Consider the following 17,240-nt stretch of genomic DNA (forward strand, 5'->3'; position numbering starts at 1 on the left):
TTCTTGTACTCCAGGGCACTTCTTCATTCAATCCTCTTTTTTTAATTTTACCATTATATTGCGGGGCAACCCAAAGTTGAATGAACCTCTCCTCCGTCTGGGTGCCAGGGGCCTAAATATCATAAACTGGCCTGTTCCAATGGTGGGTGACACGAAGCCTGATTCTCTGCTATGGGACCTCTCTCCTCTGTCTGGGTGTCGGGGCCTAAATATCTGACAGTGGCCTGTTCCAGCGGTGGGTGACATGAAGCCTGATTCTCTGCTATGACATGAAGCCTGATTCTCTGCTATGGGACCTCTCTCCTCTGTCTGGGTGCCGGGGCCTAAATATCTGACAGTGGCCTGTTCCAGTGGTGGGTGACATGAAGCCTTATTCTCTGCTATGACATGAAGCCTGATTCTCTGCTATGGGAACTCTCTCCTCTGTCTGGGTGCCGGGGCCTAAATATCTGACAGTGGCCTGTTCCAGTGGTGGGTGTCATGAAGCCTGATTCTCTGCTATGACATGAAGCCTGATTCTCTGCTATGGGACCTCTCTCCTCTGTCTGGGCGCCGGGGCCTAAATATCTGACAGTGGCCTGTTCCAGTGGTGGGTGACATGAAGCCTGATTCTCTGCTATGACATGAAGCCTGATTCTCTGCTATGGGACCTCTCTCCTCTGTCTGGGTGCCGGGGCCTAAATATCTGAAAGTGGCCTGTTCCAGTGGTGGATGACATGAAGCCTGATTCTCTGCTATGGGACCTCTCTCCAATTGATATTGGTTAATTTTTATTTATTTTATTTTATTTTAATTCATTTCCCTATCCACATTTGTTTGCAGGGGATTTACCTACATTTTGCTGCCTTTTGCAGCCCTCTAGCCCTTTCCTGGGCTATTTTACAGCCTTTTTAGTGCCGAAAAGTTCGGGTCCCCATAGACTTCAATGGGGTTCGGGGCGAAGTTCGGGTCGAGTTCGGATCCCGAACCCGAACATTTTCGGGAAGTTCGGCCGAACTTCTCGAACCCAAACATCAAGGTGTTCGCTTAACTCTACTTTTGATATATGAGGTGAAATAAATAACCACTTTTGATTTGTAATGTTAGTATTTTATTGTTGCAAATTACAACATTGCTGATAAATGTCCCCCAGTATGTAGTTAAAAAATACTGTGGGGGCAAAGCCTTACTAAGGGGCCCCAGCCACTCATACATTTATTAAGTGATCCCCTACCACCATTTATACATTTACTGACTGGTGAGAATGGTGGAGAAGGGGGCCCTCAGTTATGGGATATAGACAGCTCCCTTGTAGGAGTTGGAGGTCCACTCCAAACACTGCTTGAGGCCCATTGCCAGTGTCGGACTGGGATGCTGAGGGCCCACCAGTAAAATTCATTCTGGGGGCCCACTGTAAAGGTACATGCAAATACTATCTGCTCACACAGTGGCAGCAGCGAGTTGCTACAAGATGATTACTTCGAGAGGGAAGGTCCCTGGCGACAGAGAATACAGGCTAGCCTGACTCTTTACCTAGAAGTAGAGATGGCCTTGCGGTTCGCCCGGCGGTCGTTTCGCAGCAAACTTTGCTTGTTCGAGATTCGCCGAACATGCGAACATATGGCAATGTTCGCATGCGCCATATTCTTTTGCATTGCGCCAAACTTTGACCCATGACACATCCATCAGGTGGGACAGGACAGCCAATTGAGACGTTTCAGCACATGGACACACCCCCACTCTATAACAGAACCCCATCTGGCAGCCATTTTACATTCTGTGTTTTGCCAGTGTAGGGAGAGGTTGCTTTGTAGAGCAGGGACAGGCTGTTAAGGACACCAAACGCTAGGTAATAGGGCCACAAAAGTCCTTTTAAGGACTGGTATAGGTGTGCTATCGATAGGTGTGAAATACTGAGGGGTGTGATATACTTATACTTTCTAACATAGAAAGTATATTATAGTGCATTTGTATTGTGCACCAGTTGTGTGCGGTTCTGCTGTGATACTGCAGGTATATAGAGGGACAAGCGTTATTGGAACAACTGTTTGCATCGGGTGTGATATACCTGTTGCCCCAGAAAAAACAGATTGAGGGGTGCGATATACCTGCTTCCACCAAATATTAATTCAGTTGTTCTATATACCTGTTTCCACAAAATATTGATTGAGGGGTGCAAAATACCTGCTTCTACAAAATACGGATTAAGTGATTCTATATACCTGCTTCTACAAAATACTGATTGAGGGGTGAAATTTAACTGCTTCTACAAAATACTGATTAAGGGGTTCTATATACAGGGAGTGCAGAATTATTAGGCAAGTTGTATTTTTGAGGATTCATTTTATTTTTTGAACAACAACCATGTTCTCAATGAACCCAAAAAACTCATTAATATCGAAGCTGAATATTTTTGGAAGTAGTTTTTAGTTTGTTTTTAGTTTTAGCTATTTTAGGGGGATATCTGTGTGTGCAGGTGACTATTACTGTGCATAATTATTAGGCAACTTAACAAAAAACAAATATATACCCATTTCAATTATTTATTTTTACCAGTGAAACCAATATAACATCTCAACATTCACAAATATACATTTCTGACATTCAAAAACAAAACAAAAACAAATCAGTTACCAATATAGCCACCTTTCTTTGCAAGGACACTCAAAAGCCTGCCATCCATGGATTCTGTCAGTGTTTTGATCTGTTCACCATCAACATTGCGTGCAGCAGCAACCACAGCCTCCCAGACACTGTTCAGAGAGGTGTACTGTTTTCCCTCCTTGTAAATCTCACATTTGATTATGGACCACAGGTTCTCAATGGAGGCCATGTCATTAGATTTTCTTCTTTTATACCCTTTCTTGAACAGCCACGCTGTGGAGTACTTGGACGCGTGTGATGGAGCATTGTCCTGCATGAAAATCATGTTTTTCTTGAAGGATGCAGACTTCTTCCTGTACCATTGCTTGAAGAAGGTGTCTTCCAGAAACTGGCAGTAGGACTGGGAGTTGAGCTTGACTCCATCCTCAACCCGAAAAGGCCCCACAAGCTCATCTTTGATGATACCAGCCCAAACCAGTACTCCACCTCCACCTTGCTGGCGTCTGAGTCGGACTGGAGCTCTCTGCCCTTTACCAATCCAGCCACGGGCCCATCCATCTGGCCCATCAAGACTCACTCTCATTTCATCAGTCCATAAAACCTTAGAAAAATCAGTCTTGAGATATTTCTTGGCCCAGTCTTGACGTTTCAGCTTGTGTGTCTTGTTCAGTGGTGGTTGTCTTTCAGCCTTTCTTACCTTGGCCATGTCTCTGAGTATTGCACACCTTGTGCTTTTGGGCACTCCAGTGATGTTGCAGCTCTGAAATATGGCCAAACTGGTGGCAAGTGGCATCTTGGCAGCTGCACGCTTGACTTTTCTCAGTTCATGGGCAGTTATTTTGCGCCTTGGTTTTTCCACACGCTTCTTGCGACCCTGTTGACTATTTTGAATGAAACGCTTGATTGTTCGATGATCACGCTTCAGAAGCTTTGCAATTTTAAGAGTGCTGCATCCCTCTGCAAGATATCTCACTATTTTTGACTTTTCTGAGCCTGTCAAGTCCTTCTTTTGACCCATTTTGCCAAAGGAAAGGAAGTTGCCTAATAATTATGCACACCTAATATAGGGTGTTGATGTCATTAGACCACACCCCTTCTCATTACAGAGATGCACATCACCTAATATGCTTAATTGGTAGTAGGCTTTCGAGCCTATACAGCTTGGAGTAAGACAACATGCATAAAGAGGATGATGTGGTCAAAATACTCATTTGCCTAATAATTCTGCATGCAGTGTACAGTGGATATAAATAGTCTACTAAGTCTGTTAAAATGTCAGGTTTCTGTGATGTAAAAAAATGAGACAAAGATAAAGCATTTCAGAACTTCTTCCACCTTTGATGTGAACTATAAACTGTACAATTGAAAAACAAACTGAAAGGAAAAATATAAAAATAAAATAATATGGTTGCATAAGTGTGCACACCCTTAAACTAATACTTTGTTGAAGCACCTTTTGATTTTATTATAGCACTCAGTCTTTTTAGATATGAGTCTATCAGCATGGCACATTTTGACTTGGCAAGATTTGCCCACTCTTCTTTGCAAAAACACTCCAAATCTGTCAGATTGTGAGTGCATCTCCTGTGCACAGCCCTCTTCAGATCACCCCACAGATTTTCAATCGGATTCAGGTCTGGGCTCTGGCTGGGCCATTCCAAAACTGTAATCTTCTTCTGGTGAAGCCATTCCTTTGTTGATTTGGATGTATGCTTTGGGTTGTTGTCATGCTGAAAGATGAAGTTCCTCTTCATGTTCAGCTTTCTAGCAGAAGCCTAAAGGTTTTGTGCCAATATTTACTGGTATTTGGAACTGTTCATAATTCCCTCTAGCTTAACTAAGGCCCCAGTTCCAGCTGAAGAAAAACAGCCCCAAAGCATGATACTGCCACCACCATGCTTCACGGTGGGTATTGTGTTTTTTTGGTGATGTGCAGGGTTGTTTTTGGGCCAAACATATCTTTTGGGAGATTTCCCACATACTTTTGGGAGACTTCAGATGTGTTTTTGCAAACTGTAGCCTGGCTTGGATGTTTTTCTTTGTAAGAAAAGGCTTTTGTCTTGACACTCTACCCCATAGCCCAGACATATGAAGAATACGGGAGATTGTTGTCACATGTTCCACACAGGCAATACTTGCCAGATATTCCTGCAGCTCCTTTAATGTTGCTGTAGGCCTCTTGCTAGCTTCCCAGACCAGATTTCTTCTCTTCTTTTCATCAATTTTGGAGGGACGTCCTGTTCTTGGTAATGTCACTGTTGTGCCATATTTTCTCCACTTGATAATGACTGTCTTCACTATGTTCCATGGTATATCTGATACCTTGGAAATTCTTTTGTACCCTTCTCCTGACTGATACCTTTTAACATCTGTATTGTAATGCATTGCCTGTTAGTGTATGACATTGAGTCATACACTAACAGGTTGCCTAGGAGACCCAGCCTGATGCTGGATCTCCTCAGCTCCCGTAGAAGGCATGTCCCAATGCCGTGCAAGGCATTGGGCCGCCTCTGCACCGCATCGGGCTGCCTTCTCACCCATCGGGTCCCCACCACAGCAGCGCGGGGACACTATGTGCTCCCTCAACCACAAACAACTTCTATGTTGCGGTCAGAAGGGGTTAATCCGCAGCAATCTCCGATACGGGGGGGTCACAGGACCCCCCTCGGCATTGTCACAGGGTGCCTGCTGAATGATTTCAGCAGGCACCCTGTACCTGTACGCCCTGTGTCCTTAAGGACTCAGACATCAGGGCGTACAGGTACTCCCTGTGTCCGTAAGAGGTTAAAAAGGAGATGTGGCATGGATAATTTAACTGTCCGCAGCGGACACCATCTATGGAAAAAGTACACTGGATGTTACAGATATTTTAGGGATATGCACACTTTACACAGGAGATTTGGCGCAGATAATTTAACTGTCCGCAGTGGCCTATTACACTGTATTTAGCGCAGGATGCGCTAAAAATATATATTGCTGCTGTCACACACAATAGTCCTTAAAAGGACTTTTGGGTCTCTGAAAAGTTTTTTGTATAAAAATCTTTCTATTACACTCCCTACACTGTCTATCCCTTCCTATGCTCAGCCCTCGCTGACTAGGAATGAGTCGAATATGTGTTATCGGGTGCTATATAGCACCCGATGACGCGTTTCCGGCCAGCCAATCACTGTAATGCCAGTAGCCAACATGGCTACTGGCATTACAGTGAGGGCAGCACTTACCTGCACGTTTATTGGCTGCATAGCAGCCAAAAAAAGTGCGGGGAGGAGACTCAAGCATGGCGCTCGAGCACATGCGGTACTCGGCTAAGCACCGCCATGTGCCAAGCATCGAGATGCTCGAGCCGAACAACACTAGTCACGAACAACAACCGGAGTCCGAGCCTCAAAAGCACCCTAAACACCTATAACATCAAGGGCACCTCAACTACTATCTTGCTGGTAATCCCTGTACTAGAAAGTGCCCCGGAGGATTTAGTGCTGTCTTCCCCTTCACTGCATGCCGGCCCAGGGAGGCTCTGCTAACCGTGAGTAAAGCTACTACTACCCCCATCGGCTCACCGTTAATCACATGTTGCCCCTGCGGCCCGGTCGCTGCAATACATCGTTTGACTAGTCGGTTCGTTGGGTTCACGAATATGGTCAGGAGGCATTACTGGCAAAGGTTGATATTGAGTTGGCCTTCCGGTTGTTGCCGGTGTATCCTGATTGTCACATCTGTTGGGCTGTTGTTGGGATGTTTTTTTTTTGTGGATAAATGTCTGCCCATGGGTTGCTTCATTTCGTTCTCGTATTTTGAGAAGTTCAGCACATTTTTGGAATGGGTAGTGCGGGATTGGTCGGGGTAGCAGTCCATCCTCCATTATTTATTGGGCCGACCGGCTCGAACGGATGCTCAGTTATCCTGCATTCTTTCAAGGTGATGGCGAGACAGTTTGGGGTAAAGCTGGCTGGGGATAAGACAGAAGGGCCAACCGCGGCTTTAAGTTTCCTGGGTATTGTCATCGATACGATTGCAATGGAGTGCAGGTTGCCGGTTGACAAGTTAGAGGATTTGCGGAAGGTGGTATCTGCTGCTAGTGGCATGCAGAAGATACAGCTGAGGGACTTGCAATCACTTTTGGGAAAACTGAATTTCGCGTGCCACATCATGTCCATGGGCAGGATTTTTTGTTGGCGATTGGCGCAGGCGACAGCAGGAGCACGGGCTCTGCATCTCATTTTTCGTGTCGGTAGGCCACGTTCCGCCGCCTCCAACCCTTCAAATCCTGCAACACCAAAAATGACTTTGACACATCCCACATGCCCCTACACCTGGGCTTTGAGGTTGGGCAAATTGGTTAGCCCCAGCAGGGTCAGGGCTGCGGGATTGCGTAGAGTGGACGTGGACCTATATCAGGATAGGGTGGAATTTGTTATCCGGAGATCAAAGACGGAGACAGTTGGTCAGGGGTTGCAGGGTGGTTTTGTTTGAGGTCTGGAGGTCTGACACTTGCCCGGTGCGGTGTCTCCAGGATTTTGGTTTGCAGGGGAGTTTTATGTCAGCCGTTGTTGGTACATGAAGATGGGACGTTTCTGTCACGTTTTCAATTTATTTAGGTTTTTAGGATTTGTTAGGGGGATTTGGGGCATTTGTTTCAGATTGGGGCCACTCCCTCCGCAGTCGCTAGGAGGGAGAGAGCGATTCAACAATACCCTAGTCATGAATTCTCATAAGTTAATTGAACTATAGACCTGCATTACTTATAATCTTTATAATTTATTACGCTTTTCCAATTTGTCTGTAAAATATGTTGTCTGTCCGTGATTTTGAGATAAGTTGTCCAGAAAAAAGAAAAAATCTGTTTGGCAACTGTGCTCTTCACATGTTCCACTGGGTGGGGGGTATATTAAAAAAAAAACTCTGGACAACTCCTTTAGGTGGTTTATTACACTGACTACAATCCATTACCTTTCAGGTTAGTGCCTGCCTTCACCGGTGTAGATACCTGTGCTAATTAATAAACAACTAATGAAAGGAAGATATAATTTTGTAAGAATCCGTTAAGATGTGTGTTGTCCTAATTAAGATATCACAGTTACAGGTTTGGATGCGTTTCTCCAATGGATTACTATAAACACACACATCTTACTTGGAAATATAACACGTTTTAAAATAGGTACTGATCTAAGCTCAGCTACGTGCATCTCCATGACAACTCCTGGTGTCCTAGAAAAGTCTCCCCCTCCACGGTTTATATTTGATCAGTGGGTGCCACACAGTCCCCAGGTTTTAATGAGTAAAATCTATCATTTTTCTTATCATACAGATACCAATGTATATCATAGTGGGCTGCAATAACGGCAAGATGCAGCTTGCAGATTCAGTTAAATATATTTTGTTTATACAAATTATGTATAAAGGCAGTTGGCACTGCCGAGAGTGCACTCACATAGATAGACAGGAAAATCATGCGTTCAGAAGTATGTGCTCACTGGCGGTGCTCAGCCCAACTATGGCCACCTTCAGGCGAGCGTATTTGCAATGCGTATAAAGTCCGGATTTAATGTACCGGAATCCGCTGCTAATGTTAATGAATGGAGCTATTCACGTAGGTGTATAATTTCCGGCAATATTTGAAATCTGCATCATGTACGAGTTTTGTGCGGATTTGTTCCCAAATAAGCACATTAGCATCTGTGCAGTGCATAAATAATGAAGGAAGGAAGAAATACGCGTATAAATCCTGATGACAATACGAATGGTATATCACCAGGAATCCTGAGCCAGAATACTGACGGATTTCAATACGCTTGTCTGAAAGCGGCCTATAGCTCCAACGATTAAACCACAAATGTAGAGAAACGGAAACAGCGGCAGGAAGCGCGAAACAGCTGTTGCTTTTTTGCTGTGCTGTAACTCTATCCCCCGTGTTTTATTGAGGATACAATAAAAGCTGCAAAATGATTTTTGGTGAGTGCAGCTGTTTCCTTTTCTCGACATTTGTGGTTTACATTATGTTTATAGTTTAGTTTATTTTGTCTTTAAATATGAACAGTTTGCCATTTTTTGTGCAAGTGGTTTAAAAATCTGGATTAGAGATGAGCAAATCGAAGTTGACGAAGTGAAATTCGATCTGAATTTCAGGAAAAATTTGATTTGCACCGAATCCGAATTTCCTGACGCTTCGTGGTAACGAATCACATTTTTTCCTAAAATGGCTGCTGCACATGTTAGGACATGGAGCAAAGAACTTGGAACAAGGGATCACCCACAATGCCATGCATGCAGCCAATCAGCAGCCAGCCAGTCGCTGTGATGTCACAGCCCTATAAAAAATCGTTATGTAGCTGACTGACATTAGCGATGTGCTAATGTCAGCAGTACATAACAGTGTGCTTTATAACTCCCTGCCTGCCGTCGTTCTCTTAAAATAAAGACTTGTATAATATGCTAATGAGCCTCTACGTGCTAGTGGGGCGTTGCTGCAGCACCTTGAGGCTCCATTTTCTCACCCTTTGGCACGCCCATGTACAGTTGATTGATGTCCGAGTTCTCCTCAGTGTCCCGTAAATCCCGCGCCTGCGCCGCCCCGTTTAGTATTCAGTGCGGGCGCAGTGAGTGAAGGACGCGCTTCTGCTGTCGGTTTCCTCACTGCGTCTGCGCCGAAGGAAGGAAGCCGGCAGCATGAGCGCGTCCTTCACTCACTGCACCTGTGCCGAATACTAAACAGGACGGCACAGGCGCGGGATTTACGGGACACTGAGAAGAACTCGGATGTCAATCTACTGTACATGGGCGTGCCAAAGGGTGAGAAGACGGAGCCTCTAGGTGCTGCAGCAATGTCCCACTAGCACCTAGAGGCTCATTAGCATATGATAAAAGTCTTTATTTTGAGGGAAATTAATACGAATAAATACAAATTAATACGAATAAGTCACAGGGGCCTGATGGGATACACCCAAAGCTATTAAAAGAGCTCAGCGGCGAACTAGCAAAACCATTAACAGATTTATTTAACCAATCACTGGTAACAGGAGTCATCCCAAAAGATTGGAAATTAGCTGATGTTGTGCCCATTCACAAGAAAGGTAGTAGGGAGGAATCGGGCAACTATAGGCCAGTAAGCCTGACATCAATAGTGGGGAAATTAATGGAAGCCATACTTAAGGAGAGGTTTGTGGAACATCTAAAATCTCATAGATTGAAAGATGAAAAACAGCATGGGTTTACTTCAGGGAGATCATGTTAAACTAATCTTATTTTTTGATTGGGTGACTAAAATAATAGATGGCGGAGGTGCAGTAGACATCGCTGATCTAGACTTTAGTAAGGCTTTTGATACTGTCCCACATAGAAGGCTTATCAATAAATTGCAGTCTTTGGGCTTGGACTCCCATATTGTTGAATGGATTAGGCAGTGGCTGAGGGACAGGCAACAGAGGGTTGTAGTCAAGACCAAGGTCTTGTTACCAGTGGGGTACCTCAGGGATCTGTTCTGGGACCCATATTGTTTAATATCTTTATCAGCGAAATTGCAGAAGGCCTCGATGGTAAGGTGTGTCTTTTTGCTGATAACACAAAGATTTGTAACAGGGTTGATGTTCCTGGAGGGATACACCAAATGGAAAAGGATTTAGGAAAACTAGAGGAATGGTCAAAAATCTGGCAACTAAAATTTAATGTTGATAAGTGCAAGATAATGCACCTGGGGCGTAAAAACCCAAGAGCAGAATATAAAATCAGTGATACAGTCCTAAACTCAGTATCTGAGGAAAGGGATTTAGGGGTCATTATTTCAGAAGACTTAAAGGTAGGCAGACAATGTCATAGAGCAGCAGGAAATGCTAGCAGAATGCTTGGGTGTATAGGGAGAGGAATTACCAGTAGAAAGAGGGAGGTGCTCATGCCGCTCTACAGAGCACTAGTGAGACCTCATTTGGAGTATTGTGCGCAGTACTGGAGACCATATCTCCAGAAGGATATTGATACTTTGGAGAAAGTTCAGAGAAGAGCTACTAAACTAGTACATGGATTGCAGGATAAAACTTACCAGGAAAGATTAAAGGACCTTAACATGTATAGCTTGGAAGAAAGACGAGACAGAGGGGATATGATAGAAACTTTTAAATACATTAAGGGAATCAACAAGGTAAAAGAGGAGAGAATATTTAAAAGAAGAAAAACTGCTACAAGAGGACATAGTTTTAAATTAGAGGGGCAAAGGTTTAAAAGTAATATCAGGAAGTATTACTTTACTGAGAGAGTAGTGGATGCATGGAATAGCCTTCCTGCAGAAGTGGTAGCTGCAAATACAGTGAAGCAGTTTAAGCATGCATGGGATAGGCATAAGGCCATCCTTCATATAAGATAGGGCCAAGGGCTATTCATAGTATTCAGTATATTGAGCAGACTAGATGGGCCAAATGGTTCTTATCTGCCGACACATTCTGTTTCTATGTATCCATGGTTTTGACCACTCTGCAATCCAGCAGCGGTGGCCGTGCTTGTACACTACAGGTAAAGGTGTTGGCCTATGCGCACGTCCAACCCAGGGGCGGATTAAGTGCATGATAGGCCCGGGGCTGTCTACCCAACTTGGGCTTCCCCCCCCCCCCATTTTAGTTTTTTTTTTTTTGTATGAAGAGGCTGCGGTGCTTCATGAGCGCCACAGTCTCTTCTTAGGCCATATGACATCTTCAGACTAAAAAAAAAATACCCCAAATTGGGTCCTAAACTGAAAAATTTGGTCACCAAATTTAAAATATATATAATTGTAATAAAAAAGACATGGAGGAGAATACAGCACCACATACCTCTTACATCCAGTGACATCTCCTGTCATGTAGAACTTCTCTTTCCTCTTCTCCTCCATTTGACCCAGACCACCATGGCAAATTCTTTCAGCCGCATCTCGTCTCTACAGTTTGTAACACAGACACGTTAGCTTTCTAAATTTTTCCATCAACCTCCCCATCCTGGTGTCCCCACAGTGTCATCCTGCCACCCCCAATACTGTGCCCGTTGTGCCCCCCAATGCTCCAGGAACTATACTGCTGAAAAAATAGTGACCCTAATAGACATAATTGGGGTAATTTATCAAACTAGTGTAAAGTAGAACTGGATTTCAAAAAGAGCTGTCAAATATGAAAGGTGGAATCTGATTGGCTGCTATGGGCAACTAAGCCAGTTCTGCTTTACACCAGTTTGATAAATTATCCCGAATGTTCCTATAGTGTCCACAGCAGCTATAATGTCCCCTAGAGTGCCCATAGTAATAATAACACCCTCTATTGTGCTCCAGGTAATAATCCCTGTATAGTGCCCCCAGAAATAATAGAATTGCCCCTACAGTGCCTCCCCAATAGCAACACCCCCATATAGTAATTTCCACCACACTGCCCCCACATAGTAATCCCCCATAGTAATTTGCCCCCACACAGTAATTTCCCCCAAACTGCCCCATATAGTAGTTTGCCCCCACACAGTAATTTGCCCTACACTGCCCCCACATAGTAATTTCCACCACACTGCCCCCACATAGTAATTTGCCCCCACATAGTAATTTGCCTCCACATAGCAATTTCCCCACACTGTTCCCACATAGCAATTTCCACCACACTGCCCCCACACAATAGTTTTCCCCACATAGTAATTTGCCCCCACATAGCAATTACCCCACACTGTCCCCACATAGAAATTACCCCACACTGTCCCCACATAGAAATTACCCCACACTGTCCCCACATAGAAATTACCCCACACTGTCCCCACATGGCAATTTCCCCCACACTGCCCCCACACAATAGTTTCCCCCACACTGCCCCCACATAGTAATTTGCCCCCACACTGCCCCATATAGTAATTTGTCCCCACACTGCCCCACATAGTAATTTGCCCCCACACTGCCCCATATAGTAATTTGTCCCCACACTGCCCCCACATAGTAATTTGTCCCCACACTGCCCCCACATAGTAATTTGCCCCCACACTGCCCCCACATAGTAATTTGCCCCCACACTGCCCCCACACAATAGTTTCCCCCACACTGCCCCCACATAGTAATTTGCCCCCACACTGCCCCATATAGTAATTTGCCCCCACACTGCCCCATATAGTAATTTTCCCCCACACTGCCCCATATAGTAATTTGTCCCCACACTGCCCCCACATAGTAATTTGCCCCCACACTGCCCCATATAGTAATTTGTCCCCACACTGCCCCACATAGTAATTTGTCCCCACACTGCCCCATATAGTAATTTGCCCCCACACTGCCCCATATAGTAATTTGCCCCACACTGCCCCCACATAGTAATTTGCCCCCACATAGTAATTTGACCCCACACTGCCCCATATAGTAATTTGTCCCCACACTGCCCCTTATAGTAATTTGTCCCCACACTGCCCCCCATAGTAATTTGTCCCCACACTGCCCCATATAGTAATTTGTCCCCACACGGCCCCATATAGTAATTTGCCCCCACACTGCCCCATATAGTAATTTGTCCCCACACTACCCCATATAGTAATTTGTCCCCACACTGCCCCATATAGTAATTTGTCCCCACACTGCCCCATATAGTAATTTATAAATACTCACCTATGTCCAGGGCCAGGCGCTTGCTCGCAGAGGAAGGCGGGATGAGTCAGGCGCGTCACAGTGCTGCGTCCCGCAACAGGCGCGCGATGACGTCATCACGCACTCCTGCGCCGGGATTTCTCTACCGCATAGGCCTCAGGCCTACAAGGCCTGAAGCCTATGGCGGTGATCGCGGACGGGACAGGGAGCTATGCGCTCCCGTGCCCCGCCGCAGTATGTGGGCGTTCGGGTCAGCGTTGGGCCCCCCAGCGGTGCTGGGCCCGGGGCTGCCGACCCGAACGTCCCTATTGTAATCCGCCACTGACTTTACCTCATTTAGGGAGAGAGGAATTCAAGATTGGCCAAGTGTTTTGCATGAAGTTAAACAGGAATTCGGACCTTACCGAACCATTACTGCTGCAAAACGGGACATATATAAGCTTACATGTAGGCCCAATCAAAGTCCCCGTGAATTCCTCTCTATCCTTAAAAATGCCTATGGGTTAGCATATAGGTCCCCAAACTGGGAATCTGAAGAGTTTAAGCAGTTGTTCTATGATGCAATGCCAACCCAGATCAAACAGCCTAGCCAGAGATCTGGATATTGAAGCTCCCTTGGATAGGCTGGTGACGGCTGCCACCACGCTGTATAATATCAGTGAATGCCATGCAACAGGTCAGAGAAGATTTAATAAGTCCCCAGAGCAAAATATAGCTGAAGCTAAGGTAAACCCTAGCTTGGGATTTGAAACACAGCCACGTAAATACCCTCAGTCTACAGGACCTGTCCAATAAGCCCAGCGAGGACAGGTAGGACCCAAGCAAACCAAGCTCCAAAATCCCAACGTGTCAGAGGGGGATAATTCTGGTGCTGGGAGGTCTAACTACCGTCCATATTACAATAAGGGTCCCCAGGGATATAGGTCCTATTACAATAGGGATTACCAGGGTTACAGGCGCTGGAATAACAGGCCCAGACAACATAGGGAAGATAGGCATGAAACCTCAAATTCACCTAGGAGTAGGTCACCCACCAATAATCAGGGGGCCCCACAAAACCAAAATATGCGCAAACCAAACAGGTTTGATCAGCTGGCAGAACAAGTGGCCCAGTTGAGTGACCTTGTGAGAAAGTTGTCCCAGGTATCCCCAGGAAAACAGCCTGAACCTTTTTTAGGGGCAACTTCAGGTCCCAGCTCAACATCATAAAGCAGATTCGGCCGGGTCAGAACCCAGGCCACTGCAAGGCTATTAAGATGGATGTGAAAGAATCTGATGTGATTACTAATACCATTTCTCCTTGCAGTACCCCTGACCCTGAGATTGGGGCCAGGGAGGAGGTGTCTAATATGTTATTTGTCTTGCAGTCTAATCATGTCGATGCCTGCGACCATGCGTTTGTTCCACTGTGTGATCCCATCATTCCAGCCTCTAGTCATGAACCAGCTGTAAACTGTGATGTAATCCAGTTTTCCCCAAGGGTGGGGGCTGACGCTGCTCCTCCAACTTCTCCTGTGAGACACAGGAATGCAGAGGTCACGAAGCTGCAGAGAGGTCAAACCCTCCAGAGGAATCATATGAGCAAACATTCTAATTTCTTGTGTGATTTATTCCAGCTTGATGGCCGATATTTTGTGGATTCATATCTCCAAAATGAACTTATCGGACCAATCAAAAGTTTACTCGACACCGAATCACAAGCCACCATCTTATCTTATAGTTGTTTCCAACAGGTTCTGGATTTGACAACAAAGAAGCCGAGATTAAGATCATTTGATGGCTCTTTGATAAGTGTTGGTGGGGGGATGCTTTACAGGTAAAAGGTACATCATGGTTGACATTTAGAATTGGCAAAAAGACCATTAGACACCCCACATTGATCGTAGATCTTCCATATGATCGGCTGATCATAGGAATTGATCTTATGAAAAGGTTGAGTTCCATAATAGACTTCATTAATGAAGCAGTCTGGACTCAGGTGAAGACACCCATTGCCTATGAATTCTCTTGCAATGCACAAGCACAACGCAGTTGTCACGTGATTGAAGAGAGGCCTAACTCGATTGAAGTTCATTTCAGGAATAATCAAACGCCGGATGTCATGATCCTGAAAAATGGTAAGCCCGAGGAAGCTGTCAACGGTGCCACTCATATCATTACCATCCAAAGGGACAGAATCGAAAAGGTAACCTTGGATGATGATGTATTGACTATTTCTCTTGAAGGAGGAAATCACAAAGTCACGGACCTGACCAAACATACTCAATCCCTGGTACGGATTGAAAGGGTCAATGACAATTTATTGATTCCCATACAGGTGAACAATATAGCCCGGGTGAAATATGCCAAGTTGGATCTGAAATCCGAAGCCAGCTACATAAGCTTAGGACTCTTAAAACAGGTCAGGTCACCGATCTTAAAATGATTAAAAGTTTCTCTCCACAGGAACAATGGGTTCATGATCTGGATGGAAATTCCCAGAGTCATAATGTGGTTGCAAGATGTCTTTTGTCTATCTCCCTAGGAAGTAAGACCACCTAACACTTTTTTATTGTGATAAATGAACCACGGTACCAAATGTATATAGGTAACGACCTTCTACACCGATTTGCCGTGCAGATTAATCTGATGAATAAGACCTTATGGTCCAGATTACCAGGAAACCCAGAGGGATTCCAGGATGTAGAGCAAGTCTTGAGAGGGGGACAACAGATGCCCTATGCCGTAAGAATTGAGGTTGCTGAAGAGGTTGAAATTCCTGAAGGATGCAAACCATTTCTTCTGCCTATTCAAATGAAGAAGGGACAAAACTTGAAGAACGCGAATGCTTTGATCTGTTTGTCCAACCGGATGCAGCAACTCAGCCTTAGGGTAAAGCCTACTCCTATGATAAACATCCATCAGGATCCGTTACATATGGTAGTCCATAACATGGCTCCCCATATCATATCCCTGCAAAAGGACACCGTTATTGGTCTAGCTATGGATTCAGAATACTATACCTTTGGATTCCAGAATGATGTCATTGGACTTATTCCTGATGAATACCTACCAGAAGATCAGGTAGTAGAACAAAGTTTTTCATCAACACCTGAGGGGTTATTTAATATCTATTCTGTTTATCCTTTCAGCTCTGAAGAAGGTACATGCCACATCGAGGAAACATCATTGGTTGTCAACCATGAGATCGATGAGAAAGAGTATGAGTCCTGCCAACAAGGAAAGGATAAGGTAAGCTATACCCAAAATGACTTAACCAGTGAGCTTGAAGAAGCTTACGAGTTAAGTCAGCCTGAAGTCTTTTCAGAATTTCAGGAGTGGGTGGAAGAACAAGTCTCTATAGCTGATGCATGCTCCGATGAGTCAGAGCATCAACAGCTAAAAGAACTCTTCACAGAGTTCCAGGACATGTTCGCCAAGGATTCTTATGACTGTGGAGAAACAGAATCCAGACAAATCCCGATGCACCCCCTGTCTTTGTCAAACAATACCGACTTCCGCTGGCGGCTTACAAGTCACTATCGGAAATCGTTAAGAACCTGGAGAGGAGGGGCATTATCCGTCCAATACATAGCTCGTTCAAACATCTTATACTTGGAGTCCTCAAACCCAATGGTCAATTTCGTCTCTGCTCGGACCTAAGACAATTAAACAAATGTGTTTACATGTCCGGATGGCCCGTGCCGTATATTGACCAATGTTTGGCACAAATTCAAGGATCAAAAATTTTCACCGCACTTGACTGTGCACAAGAATATTGGACGATTAAAGTTGACGAGAGGGACAGTACAAACTGGCCTTCACATTTGGAAAGCAACAATATGCATGGACCCGACTGCCCTTCGGGTACATAAATGCGGGCCATGAATTTGCTGTGTTCATGCATAAGGCAATGCCTGATGCCACTGAATGAGGTACTTTATCCTATGTGGATGACATTCTAATCAAAAGCACAACTTTTGAGGAACACATTGTAGAATTGAGGCATGTACTAACCCAACTGAGAAAAGCTGGTGTGAAACTTTCTTTTCAGAAGGCTCAATGGTGTCGTGCCAAGGTTAATTTCCTAGGTCACGAAATCACTGCTGATGGA

Source organism: Bufo bufo, chromosome 8, assembly GCF_905171765.1.
Source record: "Bufo bufo chromosome 8, aBufBuf1.1, whole genome shotgun sequence".
NCBI classification, from domain to species: domain Eukaryota; kingdom Metazoa; phylum Chordata; class Amphibia; order Anura; family Bufonidae; genus Bufo; species Bufo bufo.